Raw genomic sequence first — 14,067 nt, forward strand, 5'->3', positions numbered from 1 at the left:
TATGTATTTCAAAATTACATGGGCCTGGCCCAATAATAAGGTGACGCAGCACCTAGAATAGCCTCTGGACGAAATTTATGAAGTGGCTTCTTGTATATTTCGTCCAAGGCTTCATTCACTCCTTATGGTGGCTTCAAAGTCCTGAAATCATCACTTGTAACTCCGTTCTTGTTCCCCTTGCACATGCCATCAACTCCATGCTTGTTCTTGCTCCAATGTTCATCCTTCTCCAAGCTAGGCCCTTCATTTGTAAGCAAAACAAAAGTATCCAATTTAGGCAGCATCATATTCTCATGAACATTAGAATCATTACCAAGAAACAAAAGTACCTGGTAATTTAATTGGCGTGCGCGAGCTTTAGTAATTGGTCCATTATATGTAACAGTAGGGGCTGTGGGTGTAACAATGGTATTGATGTCCTCATCAGCTAATAAAGTAAAATAGGGGAAAAATAAGAGTGAAAATCAGATTGTGGCAAAAGAATTTGAGCAACAAATGAAACTTCATTATAAACCATCTAGTGTTGCTTCTGAAATTAAATTGAAAAGTGGATGTTTACTTGCCACAAAATTTGATATTGATGAGATAGATTTCAGCAAATCTGTTTGCTATGCTTTTGTGTGCAAAGAGGCATTATTTTCATTCGAGGACGTGCCTTCCTCTTTGCCCCCTACTGTCACTAACATTTTGCAGGAGTTCGCTGATGTCTTTCCACAAGACTTGCCACCGGGATTACCACCTATTCGAGGGATTGAGCATCAAATTGACTTAATTCCCAGTGCATCGCTACCCAACCATGCACCATACCGTGCCAATCCATAGGAGACAAAGGAGATTATGCGTGAAGTACAGGAGCTGCTCGACAAAGGTTATATACGCGAATCCCTTAGTCCTTGTGCTGTTCCTATTATACTTGTTCCTAAAAAGGATGGTACGTCGCGTATGTGTGTTGATTGTAGAGGCATTAATAACATTACTATTCGTTATCGTCATCCTATTCCTAGGTTAGATGATATGCTTGATGAATTGAGTGGCTCTACAGTATTTTCCAAAGTTGATTTGCGTAGTGGATACCATCAAATTCGTATGAAACTGGGAGATGAATGGAAAACATCATTTAAAACTAAGGTTGGTTTATATGAGTGGTTAGTCATGCCTTTTGGGTTAACTAATGCGCCTAGTACTTTCATGAGACTAATGAACGAAGTTTTACGTGCTTTCATTGGACGATTTGTGGTACTCAATTTTGATGATATACTGATTTATAGAAAATCTTTGGAAGAACATTTGGAACATTTACATGTTGTTTTTATTGCTCTATGTGATGCACGTTTGTTTGGTAACCTTGGGAAGTGCACATTTTGCACCGACCGAGTATCTTTTCTTGGCTATGTTGTTACTCCATAGGGAATTGAAATTGATAAAGCTAAGATTGAAGCTATTGAGAGTTGGCCGCAGCCCAAAACGGTCACACAAGTGAGGAGTTTCCTTGGCCTCGCTGGTTTCTATAGGCGTTTTGTGCGAGATTTTAGCACCATTGCTGCACCTCTCAATGAGCTTACAAAGAAGGATGTGCCTTTTGTTTGGGATACCGCACAGGAAGAAGCCTTCATGGTATTGAAAGATAAGTTGACACATGCTCCTTTACTCCAACTTCCTGATTTTAATAAGACTTTTGAGCTTGAATGTGATCCTAGTGGAATTGGATTAGGAGGTGTGTTATTACAAGATGGCAAACCTGTTGCATACTTTTCTGAAAAATTGAGTGGGCCTAGTCTGAACCATTCTACTTATGATAAAGAATTATATGCTCTTGTTCGGACCTTAGAAACATGGCAACATTATTTATGGCCCGAAGAATTTGTTGTACATTCTGATCATGAATCTTTGAAACACATTAAAAGTCAAGCTAAACTGAACCGTAGACATGCTAAATGGGTTGAATTCATTGAGACTTTCCCGTATGTCATTAAACACAAGAAGGGTAAAGAAAATGTTATTGCTGATGCATTGTCTCGTCGTTATACTATGCTTTCACAACTTGACTTTAAAATATTTGGTTTGGAGACCATCAAAGATCAATATGTGCATGATGCTGAATTTAAATATGTATTGCAGAATTGTAAAGAAGGTAGAACATGGAACAAGTTCGTCGTTAACGATGGATTTGTGTTTCGTGCTAACAAGATTTGCATTCCAGCTAGCTCCATTCGTCTTTTGTTGTTGCAGGAGGCGCATGGAGGAGGACTAATGGACACTTTGGCATGAAGAAGACGGAGGATATACTTGCTACACATTTCTTTTGGCCAAAGATGAGACGGGATGTTGAGCGTTTTGTTGCTCGCTGCACTACATGTCAAAAAGCTAAGTCACGACTCAATCCCATGGTTTGTATATGCCTTTGCCTGTACCTAGTGTTCCTTGGGAGGATATATCTATGGACTTTGTTTTAGGTTTACCTCGAACAAAGATGGGGAGGGATAGCATATTTGTTGTCGTGGATAGGTTCTCGAAAATGGCACACCTTATACCATGTCATAAAAGCGATGATGCTGTTAATGTTGCTGATTTGTTCTTTCGTGAAATTATTCGCTTGCATGGTGTGCCAAATACTATTGTTTCAGATCGTGATACTAAATTTCTTAGCCACTTTTGGAGATGTCTATGGGCTAAGTTAGGGACTAAACTCCTTTTTCGTACTACTTGTCACCCCCAAACTGATGGTCAAACTGAAGTAGTCAATAGAACATTGTCTACTATGCTTAGGGCTGTTTTGAAGAATAATAAGAAAATGTGGGAAGAATGCTTGCCTCATATTGAATTTGCTTATAATCGTTCGTTGCATTCTACTACTAAGATGTGCCCATTTGAAATTGTGTATGGTTTCCTACCTCGTGCACCCATTGATTTGTTGCCTCTTCCATCTTCGGAGAAGGTTAATTTTGATGCTAAACAATGTGCTGAATTGATCTTAAAAATGCATGAGTTAACTAAGGAAAACATTGAGCGTATGAATGCTAAATATAAACTTCCTAGTGATAACGGTAGAAAACATGTTGTCTTTGCACCTGGAGATCTTGTTTGGTTACATTTGCGTAAGGATAGGTTTCCTAATTTGCGCAAATCAAAGCTAATGCCACGTGTTGATGGTCCTTTTAAGGTGTTAGAGAAAATAAATGATAATGCATATAAACTTGAGTTGCATGCAGATTTTGGGGTTAGTCCCACTTTTAACATTGCAGATTTGAGGCCTTATTTCGGTGAGGAAGATGAGCTTCCGTCAAGGACGACTTCATTTCAAGAAGGGGAGGATGATGAGGACATCAATACCATTGTTACACCCACAACCCCTACTACTATACATACTGGACCGATTACTAGAGCTCGCGCACGCCAATTAAATTACCGGGTACTTTCGTTTCTTGGTAATGATTCTAATGTTCATGAGAATATGATGCTGCCTAAATTGGATACTTTTGTTTTGCTTACAAATGAAGGGCCTGGCATGGATAAGAGGGATGAACACTGGAGCAAGACCAAGCATGGAGATGATGGCATGCGCAAGGGGATCAAGAACGTAGTTACAAGTGATGATTTCAGGACTTTGCAGCCACCATAAGGAGTGCATGAAGCCTTGGACGAAATATACAAGATACCACTTCATAAATTTCGTCCAGAGGCTATTCCAGGTGCTGTGTCACCTTATTATTGGCCCAGGCCCATGTATTTTCGAAATACTTAAGTATATGCTGTTTTCAGAGTCCGTATGTGTGGGGAAACAAGAGTTAGGGTTGGTTTCGGACCCCTCCTCCGAGGCCCACGAAATTTCCCCCTCTTCCTCCATATATACAGCCCTTAGGGCAGCGTTTGGACTTTGGGTTTTGTTTAGATCAAAAGTTCGCCATAGCTGCAACTTCGCGTACTTCGTTTGTGTTCAACGACCAAACAAAGGCGTCATAGAACCCCACCTTCATTAATAAAGCTTTCCTCTTATATTCGCAATATCCAGATTGCAATCTTAGTTTCTTGCTTGTCTTCGTTTGCTCGTAGGAAACAGACCCTCGTGGTCAAGTTGATCATGCTCCGGTGTGGTCAATAATCTCTCGGAGTTGGTTTAGCGATTGCTAAGGCGCGACATCCTCGCATGTTCGTAGTCGGATCGTGAAAGTCTACTCCTCCGAAACGATAATCACCATCTCATCGAAAGACGGGACACCTTTACCTCTATCAAGTGGTATCAGATTTCCAGGTTGCTCGGTGTGATTTTACTGCTTTTCATAGTTTAGATCGAGTCTGTTCTTCATACCTATAGTCCACGAAAAAGCCAAAAAAATAGGGTTAGTTCGTCCTATCTGAACCAATCTGAGCCTTTGCATAATCTTGTTTGTATTTGCTTTGTTGAATTTGCGGTTGCAATGTCATCTCAAGTTGCTGGTCTTAGCGTCTAGTCCTTTAGAGTTTCGAGTTCTGTTCACGGGTTGTCACGTCGCCGCTGCCATATATCACCAGCGCATCATCATCATCGCTGCTGCCATATACAACCACCGCACCAACTTCATCGCCGCTGCCATATACCACCACCACATATTCAACGCCAATCCAAGTCCATATATGCCACCAAATATCATTCGCCATCACGCCAATCCGAGTCCACCTGCAACATATATCCGCCACCAGTCTGAGTTCCACCAGATTCATCTCCGCCACCAGTCCGAGATTCCACCAGATTCATCTCCGCCACCAGTCCTAGTCCGAGTCCAGTAATTGTTGCTTTGTTTTCGATTTCCAGATCACGCGATACTCCGAGTCGTGACAGCATAGGAATCCCCAACTTCCGAGCCATCCACAGAAGAAAAATAGATTTTAGGATATTTGTAGACTTTTTCGAAAAAAAATTGTTGCGGAGCACAAAAAAAAGAGAAAAAAAGTGCAAAAAAAAGTGAAAAAAATTAAAAAATTTCAGAGTGTGCTCCTCCCTTGTTTACGTGCAGCGCCGTGATTTTGTTAGTGTTATAGGCTCGCGTCTGAATTGAGCGTTTATTCAACTTTGCATATCTGAATTGATTATTGCTGACCCTTCTTGCTACTATATTATAAGCCTTCCCAGCTCCACACTACATCGTGCGTTTGCTCTCCTTGGTAATTGCTCTATCCAAGCTTTGAGATTTTTGACTACAACGGTTGCTGGTCACCACCTGCTGCTTGGTAAGAACTAGTAAGAATTTGAGGTTCGCTTGACGGATTTGTGACTGTCGACCACACCATCCACGCCACTTCCTAGTAGTCTGTAGGATCATATTCTTGTGTGTTTCTATTGCTGCTAACCATGATAGGATCACAAGCCAACGAGACTGACTGGGAGAACATGACAAACAAAGAGTTACCTGATAAGTTTCAGCAAATGATGAGTGGATAGGTGGAAGATGTGCTAAATAGATTTTAAGAGGCCATGGAGAAGATAGATGGCATTGAGAAGGTGTTCAAAACAAACCTCGATAACAAGTTTAATGAATTGCTCGCGCGTCTTCCACCACCACCGCCGGCTGCACCTAACGCACCTCCACAACAAAAACAACAACAACGACTACCTCCACGTCGCGAAACAGCCCTCCGCCGAGCGAGCCGTGTCCCTCTTGCGCTTGGCCAAACTGTTGGTGCTGCGGTTTTTACTTTTGTGGCTCCTGCTGCTGATGCGGAGGAGGATGATTATGCGGGAGATTACGAGGATGAGGTTGATCAAAATCAGAACTACGTGTAACCACCAGCACCACAGCCACCAGGTCGTCCACATGCAAATAATGGCAATGGTAGGGCTCCCCCTCAGGTACGAGATCATGACCATCTCCTGATACGGGGCTAACCCGGTGTAGGCCGATCTTTCACGATTGGAGTGGGTTCCCTCGAAGAACACAATGAACACGGGGTAGAACGGAGAGAAATCACAAGGGGGAACACTCAAGAACAAGTCCAATCACACATCCACTAGACAATCAAACACACAAGATCCACGAGGTACATGAACAACAAAGGGAAAGATACGCGGTAAAGTTCATCTCCATGAGGAGGTCTTGAAGGGGGGCCGCCCAAGAGGGGGTCTTGATGATATATCCCGCAGGATCTTCTCCTAGATGGAGGTCTTGGCCTCCATAAGGAGTAGTAGTCTCTCTCTCTCTCTCAAGAGTAGAGTGGTACAAGGAGCAAAGCTCTCTATCAAATGAGCTATCACTTTGCTAACCCTAACTAGAGGAAGGGGAAGGAGTATTTATAGTCCAAGCCACGAAGGGGTAAGTGGGGAAGGGGATACATGGGCCTCTGGCCCGTGGCTACGCGCAGGCAGGCGCCGGATGTCCGGGGCTTCGCGAGGCACTGGATGTCCGGGGCTCGGGCCGGATGTCCGGGCTGAAGTGGCCAAACTTCGGGTGCGTTCTGTCGTCGATGCCAGATTTCCGGGGGAAGGGCCGGATGTCCGGGCTTTGGCGAGGTGCCGGATCTCCGGGGCTGGCGCCGGATGTCCGGCCGCTGATGCTGTTGGCCGTCTATTGGTGCAGCTCCTTGGCGGCTCCACAGGCGCCGGATGTCCGGCCGCTGTAGCTTCAGCAACTCCGTCTTCTTCCGCCGTCGCTTCCAGGCTTCCCACGCGGATGGTGTAGTTGTTCCTTGGCACTTGCACTCCTCCTCGTCGTCCGTAGTGTTCCGACAATACATATGCATGCACACGAGTGGAGTGTCAAGTAGTATACCATCCTCGAAGGGGTCAAGTGAGCACGTGTAAAGGAGATGATTCACCTTTGTGTATGTGAAGTAGATGTCGCACGTGTCACTCGCCAAATGGACTCTTGACATGGTGATGTCCATAGGATGCTCCGTATCATCTCCCCTCCCTTGGGAAAGATCCGACCTCGGATCAAAACCCAAATCACCATGGAAAAGAGATGGCTTCGCCATGTAGAAGTGGACGTTCACCAAGTACTTGTCATCTTGAAGCTCGAAATGGGCACTCTCCAATGTCGCACCGTCTTGTGATTCCTTCAAAAGGAGTAAGGACAACAAACACTTGGAAAAACAAATGTGGTTAGCGTTAGTGCAAAACCAAGCATTCAAGAGGTGATTCACCAAACAAGTGTCGTCATCATGCAAAGCATATGGTGTGACAAAGGATTGAGACATGGCATGTAAGTATATCAATCGAGCACAAGCAAAGATATCATGGGGACAAGCATGTAAATGGGAGGTAGAGATGCAAATATGTGTGTCAAGAGAATAAGCATCTACCTCAAGTTCATAGCAAGCATGGGCAAAGCGCTCAATGAAAGGTCTATGGTAGGCATAGGAATCATTCACAACACCTAAGAAGATGAGATGTCTAAACACATGGGTTAAGTGCAAGACAATCCAAGCATAATGTGCATAGGGTGTAGTGAACATAGTGTGGCACTCAACACAATAGAAAGAGCAATTGTTCATCATGTGTGAGGCAATCAAGTCAATCATGTGACAAGCAATGGGACATGGCATATGTGAAGTGATGACATTGTTGCAACCAAACATATGAGAGGAGCAAATAATCCAAGAATTGGATGCAACACACAAGGCATATATATCATGATGCATGGAATGGTTAAAATGACAAGTCGAAGCAAGATCTCTAACAAGTGTGCAATCAAGTGATCCAAGATGAACAATAAGTCTCATGGGGAAAGAAACACACGTAGTATGATCCATAATATCCATGATCATTGTTTGGGGGTTGTCAAAAGAGAAGGCTATCACCGTAAAAGCGTGTCCTTGTGCGTCCTTCACAATGCCGAAGCACAAGCAAGTGCGATGTAGAGTCATCGTGGTAGAAGGTGGTTCGCTCTCAAGAGCTCGAATGGTCAACTCACGTGACGTGGAAGTCGACACAAAGTCCAAGTATCCTACACATGCACAGAACAAAAGAAAGAACGTATGCGCATGGTAGATAAACACATCATCCATTATGATGGTTCTCTTCTCTTGCACATAACCATTAGAAGCACAAGTGCATGAATAATATGATGCAACAATGGCAATATTCATGGCACTAGGTATATGGTGCAAAGAGGTAAGACAAGCATGCTTCACAAGAAATATGTCAAAATCTCCAAATATATGTGAGAATGCTATGGGAGCAAACTCATAAGCAAGACTAATAGCATTGTTGCACTCAATACATGGCAAATCATCTAGCATGAGGGAGGCAACACATGGAGATAAATGACAAGAAGCAATAACAATCATGTGCAAAGCATGGAAATGGTTGTCATCAACCGCATGAAGTGAGCAAGTATAAATCATTGGTGATACAACATAAGCAAGCATAGTAATCAAGTCGTGCAAGCTAGTGGAGCGAAGATGCAACACACTAGAGTAAATCATGGCAATCATGTCATGTGAGCAAGTAATGGGCATAGGCAATGCACATGACATATCGCAAGCACGAACACAAAGCAAGATCATAGTATCATCATAGGCATGGGGCACAAAGCAATCATGGCAATAACAAACAATATCTCCAAAACGCTTGCAAATACACATACAAGTACTAGAATCAATCATCATGTGTAATGCAAAGCATGGGCCACAAATGCATGGCAAAGGCATAGGAATGGGCATATCATGCAAAGTGAACATGGCAAGATGGGCAAAGGATATATAATGGACAACAACCCATAACCATGTGAGGGCCATGTAAAAGAAACGCGCGAAGTGTTTGCGCGAAGTGAGCGGTGGGAAAGGCAATCCATGGGATCCCAAGTCATCATTGCTCTCTAGAGCTTGTTTTGTCAACTCGTGGGATTGCGAGGTTGACAAGTATTCATGGGTACCTACACAAAAGAGACACAAACCAAAGAAATTGTGCGCGTGGTAAATGTACACATCATCCATCATGATGTGTATGTGCAAGTGAGTGTTAGCACAAGATAAGCATCGCTCAAAGAAATTTGATGCATGGTATAAGAACATGTCATCCATCATGAAAGAATAGTTATTGTGTATGACACGATGGGGATGCAAATTTAGCATAGAAGTATATGGCACATCAATAGCATGTTTATTCATGGGAAGCATATTGTGCACACAAGTATTGGGATCATGCAATGGATAGGATGAATCAAAATCTCCTAAAATGTATGAGGAAACTATGGGGGTCTCCTCATGAGCTATATTGGAAACATCATATGGAGAAAATGGACAACATCCAAAACAATGCATATCCGAAGCTAGGTGGTCATGGCATGGCATATGAGATAAATGATGCAAAGGAAGCATATCAATATCATCACAAGAAAAACAAATGCCAATAACCATGGGCTTGTCATCTATGCCATAAGTGCAAATTGGGTTAATTTTAATGGCATATGCATAGTCACTAAGATGAGATTGCAAATATGACATATTGTTGATCTCATGCATAGCATATGACAAGTCAAGCGGATTGTCAAACATGATGTGACCTAAAGAATTGTCACAAGAAATCCTATGTTACATGGCATCAAAACTAAGAGACTCCACATGGCAATCATCATGCACATCATAAATGGGTAAATCATCGCATGGGGAAATCATACTAGCATGAAGCATGGTAATAGGTTGATCAACATCATGCAAGCAATCAATGTTAAGAATGTCCACTAGTGGGACTAGAGCATCACCTTCACCTATGTTACCGTTCTCATTCCACTCAAGTGGTGTAGGTGAGGTGGCAAAGACCAAAGGGTGGTCATCTTCATCTTGATGGAACCATGTGGGGGTGCATCATATTCCACCATGGCCATCGTCTTGTCCAAAGGAAGGACGTAGTCGTCGCGAATCGGCGCGTCATCTTATATGGGACCTAGCACCAAATGAGAAGACACAATAGAGGTAGAGGTTAAGTTGTTAGAAATCGAAGTGGCCTCACTCTCTCTATGTGGTGGTTCACTCACTCCCTCAAGGTAGGTGCACTCAAAGTCACATATGGTGGAGTCACTCATCTCACTCAAGTGGTGGGGGTTGTGGCTCTCCTCACATGGGAATTGGGGCAACTCGTCATATATGGAGCTAGTGGTGAAGACACTTTGTAACGCCCCGGATCCGATGCGCCAGGTGTCTGCCAGTTATTCGCCATCCTTGCCTTGTCATCTGCTTGCGTGTTGCATTTTGCCATGTCATCATCTGCATTTCATATCATGTCATCATGTGCATCACATTTGCATACGTGTTCGTCTCATGCATCCGAGCATTTTCCCCGTTGTCCGTTTTGCAATCCGGCACTCCCATCTCCTCCGGCGCACCCCCTTTTGCCTCTTTCGTGTGCGGGTGTTAAATATTCGCGGAAAGGGTCGGTATTTGCCGAGTGGCCTTGGTATAGCACAGACAGACTGCCCGTCAAATGTTGTCGCATTCGGAGTCCGTTTGATAGCCCAACCGTTGAACTCTTGGCGGTATCGTTGGCGGTACCTTCGTCAGACGTTTCGGTCTCCGTAACCGTCGCCGGGTCCCTCCCTCTCCTCCCCCACAGTCCAAGTCCAGCCCCTAGACCCAGCCTACCCCTCATCGCGTCCGGAACCGTTCGATTTCGATCGGAGAGCTCCGAAACCCCTCCTAACCCTAATCCTAACCCCCCCTTTCCCTATATATACACCCCCACATTCCATTTTTGGCCTCCACCAACCTTTCCCTCGTTTTCCGCGCCTCCAGCCGCATCCCTCCTCGAAATCCAGCGCCGGCCACCTCCCCGCCGCCAAGTGGCGCGCCCCCACTGGCCTCCGCCGCCACAGCCAGCGCCCCGGGCCAATCGGAGCCGGCCACGTCGCCTCCCCCGCGTCTCCAGACGCCAGGCCCGTGCCAGGCCCGCCCGGGCCCCGATCTGGGCTGTGAGGCCCGCAGCCCGCCCAAGCGCCCCGCTCCCTCCACCGCCGCCCGGCTCCCGTCGCCGATGCTCGACACCGCCGCCTCGCGCCTCCCGCCGGCAACCCCGGTAGCCCCGCCGAGCCACCTCCGCCGCCAGGCCAGCTCCGCCGCCCCTCCTCTCCGTCTCCATGCCTCGCCCTAACCCCTCTCCTCTCCCATGCTGTAGTGCTCCTCGCCGCCGCCGCCATGGAGCTCCTCGCCGGCGCTCTGCTGCCCCGTCTTCGTGCTGCGGCCCTGCTCCGGCCACAGATCCGGCGGGATCCGGCCCCCATCCGCCCGGATCCATCCATCCCCGGCGGGATCCGCCTCCCTCCGCCGCCGGAGCTCCGCCAGAGACGCGTCAAGGCCGCCGCCGTCGTCCTGCTTCGTGCGGAGGAGCGCGACCGCTCGCTCGACCCTGCCGGCGCCCGTTGACCGCGTCGACCCCGCGTGGGCCGGCCTCACCTCCAAGGCCCAGCCGGGGCCCAGCCCCGCTCCCCAGTGCCGGCCTGCCTCCTCCCTCGTCGTGGGCCGAAGCCCAGTGGTGAGCACGCCTAAATCCCGCTCTGTGCGCGATATAGCTATATGACGCTTACCTGTTTTTCCCTGATTTTGACCAAGTCCTAGATTTTTTCATCTCATGTGCACTTTCTGCTCGTAGGTCCTTTTTGCATGTATGATATGTCGGATTGTTCGTCTTGTGATGCTCTACATTTTGTTCCATTGCACCATGTTCATTAGAGGCCATCTTGATGCCCAAATCATAGTTGCAAGAGTGCTAGTTGCTGTTATCTGCTGGTTCTTAGCAGAAGTTGGTGATTTGTTATTTGTGTATCATTTAGTCTGTGCATCTTATGAGTATGAGCTCTACATGTGTTTTGACGTATGCCATGCCATGTTTCCAGAGGTGTATTCCATGTATTTGTGTGATCTCTGTGGTGACTAGCACAAGCATGCAAAGTAGCTTCCCTAATGTTTCTGATTTCAGGGACTTGGTAATTTCTCTAAGTCCTTGTCTGCTGTTATTTTGTTGCCATGTTAACTTGATGTTACAGAGAGATCCATGCATATTTTAGAGATGTTCACTAAGGATGTTTTGTAGATATAGTTGTAATGGATCGATTCCTGCCTTTGTTTCCAATTATGGAGGGCCATAGCATGACTCAATCTTGCTCTACTTTTGCTATAAAATATTTCTGGCAGATTCTTAACATGATATGCAATTTTGCCAAGCTTGTTGTAGTTGATCCATTCATGCTATGTATTTGTTCTTGCCACGGATAGCTTCATAAACATGCCATCTTGCTGTAGGTATGCTTGTTTCATCATGCATTGCGTTGTGGTGAGTGCATCAAGCTCACCAACATGCCTTCTTATTATAGTTTCTGCCATGCTCTGTTTTCTACCAAGTCTGAAACCTGATAACGAAACTTGCTATGTTTACATGCTTGCCATCATATCTTCTGGTCCTTTTTGGCTTATGGTCAGTAAGGGAATTTTGTCATATGCATTGAGTAGATTCATGCCATGCCTTGTGTTTCCATGTTAAGTTCCTGTAGCATGTTGATTTCGTGCTCTAAACATTGCAACCTGATGTTATTTCTGCCATGTCCAGTAATTTCTGCCAAGTCTGTGAATCTGTTATCATTTGCAATCTTACCATGTCCTTTTGACCATGTTCTAGTGATTTCTGAAGATAGCTCAGTGCTCATGGTTTGTTGTGCTTTACCTGTGCTTCATGTCCATGGCTTTTGTTTTCATGTTGAGTTGCTGTAGTATATTGTTTTGATGCTTGCTAGATGCATAGTTGCTGTTTTGGACAGATTGTTGCTATGTCTTGTTTGGAGTGTATGTGTTGCACCGTTGCTCCGTTTTGAGTATGCTCTATATGAAACTTGCTTAGTTTTGCATGTAGTTTCATATTATCATGTTGCATCCTTGTTTTGAGGTGTTTGCTTGATGTTTGTATGCATTTCGCATCAATGCCATGTTTAACTTGTCTTCCTCATATCTTTTAGCCTGTAGCTCCGAATCTAATGAACTTTATATGTAACTTGACTAGAATTTCGTGTAGATCATCATGGTGCTCTTTAACTTGCTGTTTAACAACTTGAACATAAGGTTTATTCAGTTCTGGACCAATTTTGAAATTTGCATATGAGGACTTACCGGAATTGTTATGTGTTGTTCCGGCCTCATTTAAACTTGCCTTGAAGTGTTGTTCTTGTATACATCATCTCTTGTCACGATTAGCTCCATATAGCTTTGTCATGCATCATTCTTGGTTGAGCATCATGCCTTGTTCATGTGTGGTGTGTTTACCTTGTTGTGTGCTCCTTCTCGATAGTTCCCGTGTCGTTGCGATCGTGAGGATTCGTTCGTTTTCGTGGCTTCTTCTTCTTCATGGACTCGTTCTTCTTCCTAGCGGGATTTCAGGCAAGATGACCGTCACCTTGGATCTCATTACTATCATTGCTATGCTAGTTGCTTCGTTCTATCACTTTGCTGCGCTACCTATTCTCTTGCTCTTCAAGCCTCCCAATTTGCCATGAACCTCTAACCTTTGTCACCCTTCCTAGCAAACCGTTGTTTGGCTATGTTACCGCTTTTGCTCAGCCCCTCTTATAGCGTTGCTAGTTGCAGGTGACGATGAAGATTGCTCCATGTTGGATTATGTTTACGTTGGGATATCACAATATCTCTTATATTTTTAATGCACCTATATACTTGGTAAAGGGTGGAAGGCTCGGCCTTATGCCTGGTGTTTTGTTCCACTCTTGCCGCCCTAGTTTCTGTCATACCGGTGTTATGTTCTTGGATTTTGCGTTACTTACACGGTTGGGTGATTTATGGGACCCCCTTGACAGTTCGCTTTGAGTAAAACTCTTTCAGCAAGGCCCAACCTTGGTTTTACCATTTGCCTAGCCTATTTCTTTTCCCTAGGGACTCGCTCTCTCGACGGTCATCTTATTTTAACCCCCGGGCCAGTGCTTGTCTAAGTGTTGGTCCAAACTAGAGCACCGTGCGGGGCCATCCCTTGGCAACTTGGGTTACGTCGGTACCTGTACGCTCCGCTTATCCGGTGTGTCCTGAGAACGAGATACGTGCGACTCCTATCGGGATTGTCGACACATCGGGCGGCTTTGCTGGTTTTGTTTTACCATTGTCGAAATG

The sequence above is a fragment of the Triticum aestivum genome, chromosome 1D (genome assembly GCF_018294505.1).
Source record: "Triticum aestivum cultivar Chinese Spring chromosome 1D, IWGSC CS RefSeq v2.1, whole genome shotgun sequence".
NCBI lineage: Eukaryota > Viridiplantae > Streptophyta > Magnoliopsida > Poales > Poaceae > Triticum > Triticum aestivum.